Here is a 3,889-nt window from a genome sequence, read left to right as displayed (position 1 = left end):
TAAGCTCACTATTGAGGAAGAGAGGAATCCTATTATTTAGGTTTGATTGGATTTCGTCGCATAAAGGATATATCACTGTCTAGTGTCTAGAGAGCTTGTGTCGAATCATTATTCTTTGTTGTGAGATTTCATGGGGCGTGATGGCGCTAATGGATTTCAGGGCTTACAGTCGCCGATCTATACGACGAGTGATTCCTACTAGGCCGGTGTACAATCCATTATTAGTCGCCGAGAGTCGTTGCCCCTTATAATGGCAGTCTTAACGTCGTAATATTATCGAATATTGATTATCCGCTTTCGATTCATCTCGTGATATTTGGTCGCGGTCTTGGGAGGTCTGGACTCCTTTGCAAAAAGCAATACTGTTATTGGTGGCACAGAGACCGTCTTTCTAGCGAATGTTGCGTCTGAAATACTAACAGGGCATGTTCGCACTTCTGTATGACTATGCCAATAATGACTACGAAAATTTCGTAGTCATTTAATCCCTCACAGACTACGGTCGCAGAGACTTAGGCCTTTCAGCGAGCCTCGCTAAGTGAGGTAATCATCCAGGTTCCAAGCGCCGGAAGATACTGTGGAGATGGGAGATCGCGCGGGCGGCGCGCAGTCGCCGATAGCCCATCGGCGACCAGTCGCACCGGCGAATTACATGAAGGGTGCGCGAAGCATGCGCTGCACGCCGAAATTCTCGGTCTCGACCTCGTGAGCCAGGGGTAAGCTTAGCCTGACCAAGCTTACGCTCCTAAGGCTATTTCCTTAAGGACCTTGAGGAGCGGCTCCTGAGTATTATCAGGCGCAGCTCCTCAGCCTTCTTCCGTGAGTATCTTGCAAACTGTTCCTTAGCCTCCTTACTTTGAGGAACCCCTCTGCCTCCTAACTTATGAGGAGGCGCTCCTCCCTCTTACACTTACGCATTTTAGGCCTCCTAAGTTATAGGGCTAGTGAATGAAACCGTTGAATACACATTTCATGTAGACCTCGAAAAAGGTTTCCAATGGTATGTGATAGGTCTCATAGCTCCTTGGCCATGAGAAGTTATGGCGACAAAGCCATTTCCGCGAGGATTCCTCCCACTACCAAGTGGAGATCGAACCCACCACTCTAGCACGTTCCTTCAAGCGGTGAACAATCGCGGGTATTAGAATCAGTCTTACTTGATGTCAGAGGCCGGCAGTAACAAACTCCCTCCGCTGCTATCGGTAAGGTAATGCCGCACTCAACGCAACACTTAATACTTTCGGAAAGCAGCCTTCCTAACAGGGCACGATATAATGATAACTCATTGAGCGTCATCAAATCACATGTAGACGACAAAAAATGAAATAACGAAATCAATCAAATCTCGATTTTCTTACCACGTCGAGTACAGCAAAGCGATGTTACGATCACACGCACTCGTACGTCCTCAGCAGAATTCCTCCGCTTCCACCACGAATTGAATAGGCCATATAGATAAGCCCATCGGGACGCGCTGCCGCTTCATAAAGACCGCGTACTGGAAAGGCTGTGAGTTCGTGGCAACTTTGCCACAGGTCAGCCCTAAACTGGGAAATATGTAGAAAGCAGGAGCCTTCAGGAATCCTGAATCAGGATGGCTGGAGCCGATGACTAAAACCGTGTCGGAAGTAATCACCCTGATATCTCGGATGTAGTTGCGTCCACAGGGGATAGAGTTAACAACCTCTCGGTAGGGTGCGGATTGAATTGGAGGACCGTTCAGCTCTAACGCTACGCGGATGACTCCATCAGCATACACGTATGCGGAAGTATAGTGTCCTCTCTGGCCAGGAACTCGACTCACAATAAAATCTCTGAGTCGACATCTATTAAATCGACCTTCGTACGTCGAAAGTAATCGCACCTCAGTCGGTTTCGCAGTGTCCCTCAGGTCACTACAGCGCAGCGCAGTGGTGCGTTCAGTCTTGACATAGGCGAAAAAGACAAGTCCATCGAGACAGCGGCACTTGCTGCTCATTGTATATTCGTCGTAGGATTCAACGTCAATTTTGTGGCAGAACTCGGGATTGTCAAGCTTGTACACGGAGATTCTATGGTATTCGCAGTCGAAGACAGACAGTCTGTCGTTGACGTCGTCGTAGTCGTAGAAAACACTGTAGCCGTTCCTGATGGGTTTGATCGATGTCTTTTCAGAACTGTCGATGCAGCGGGCTCTGGCTACTTTTTTCGAGATTTCATCTACGGCCCTTTCGATTGAATATATCAGTGATGGCAGTTGCTCCGCTCTCAGACGTGCACAATCACGTTCGACCAAGCCTGGTTCTCGGGTGCCGAGAAATTGAGCTACATCGTTTTGGAGCTCCGGCAACATACCATGACAATCGCGTGAGCACCATAGCTGGCTGAGGAGTCCTCACTGAGGACAGCCGAGTCTAGGGCTTGGGCATTATAACAATCCATTAAAGCGACTAGAGCGAGGCACTCACGAAAAGGGAGAAGAATGAAAGAAGGGTGTCATAGCCACCAGCAAGAGTGATGATCAGGACTTGGTCACGAGTCGTGACTTACGCAGGGATTCTGATGATTGATTACTGAACACTGTTCAGTGAACAGTGTTATATGAAGAGAAGAGAACAACTAATAGTTGTCAACTATGCATAAGCGGTCACCAAATAGCAATTTGCCCCTCAGCATACTCTTCGTATCGGTCACGATTCCTATAAAAGAGATCACGAGTCGCCGAAACGTATCTGCAAGCGAAGCGAGGTACACTTCAATGACAGTACTGTATAGGCTGTATGTAAAATTTTCGATGTTGATCATGGAGTAAAAGTCGGATGTGGACCATCTTACTTGGCCAATAACGACTACGAAATCCGTAAAGGATTCGGGGCCCGAATCCTTTACGGAATTGGGGAGCCGCATGCCCACGCCGAGGACCTCGGCCTGAGATTATGTTGCACTCACTGACGGAAGTGGAGTATGAAGGCACTTGTTTATAGTTCGTTTAAATGGTGGAAATCGGGAACCCTGCCTCGGAGCATGTTCTAAGGGTGCGCCGTTACCCTGAAAAAATGTGCTACTTGGAGCTCGGAGAAGAAGTATCTCAAGACAGAATTTACAAGTCCGAGTGTCGCTTCGAGTACTCCGACTCGGCACTCGGAGAGTAGGAGCACTCGAATGCACAAAAAATTTTCGAGCCCGGGAAGCCTGCTTTTCCGACTTCTCGGACTCGGAGAGGTGAGCACTTTAATTGGCTCCCGAAGACATACGCGAGGATCAAATCGAATCAAACCGACTCGGCGACTGAGACACTGCTTGCGTTAATATCATCGTGCCACGATGATCGTGGCTCGTCTTGTGCTCTCCGCTACTCTCACCCTGCAAGAAAATGGTTCAACCATATGGTTGCTCAACACCCAACGCAAATTAACTATCAACAGATCCGTACATCACGGATCGAGCGTGTTTGGGTCTGAGGCAAGATCTCAAACATCGTCATAGTTACTATGACATAGTATGACGTTCATACAGCCCCCATTTGTTCTGAAGGATAATACGCGGCCGTGATGATATGATGAATTATCATCGACAGATATAATACACCTGTATGTCTGCACGCAGCGCTTACAATCGTACATCAACTTCTATCGGTGTTTAAACGCACTCCTATTTGCAGATTTGCTCCTAATTGACTTCGAGGTGAACACAACAGCGATTCATTGTTCCGCAAATGATAGGCATCATACTTGACTTCAAACCGACCTCAGAATCATTTTGTTGGACAGACTACTTGACTCAAATAAGCTGACGACCAAAAGCGGGGCTCATGCGTGAAGTTAACTTCCTCGAACGAGCACCCTCAAGGAAAAACGTTTTCATTCAATGTTCTGTGAGCCGGTAGGGAAACAACCAACGAAACAACCAG

The sequence above is a fragment of the Perkinsus marinus genome, assembly GCF_000006405.1.
Source record: "Perkinsus marinus ATCC 50983 genomic scaffold scf_1104296962590, whole genome shotgun sequence".
Lineage (NCBI taxonomy): Eukaryota > Perkinsozoa > Perkinsida > Perkinsidae > Perkinsus > Perkinsus marinus.
The sequence above is the reverse complement of the archived record's forward strand: the minus strand, read 5'-3'. Positions refer to the sequence as shown.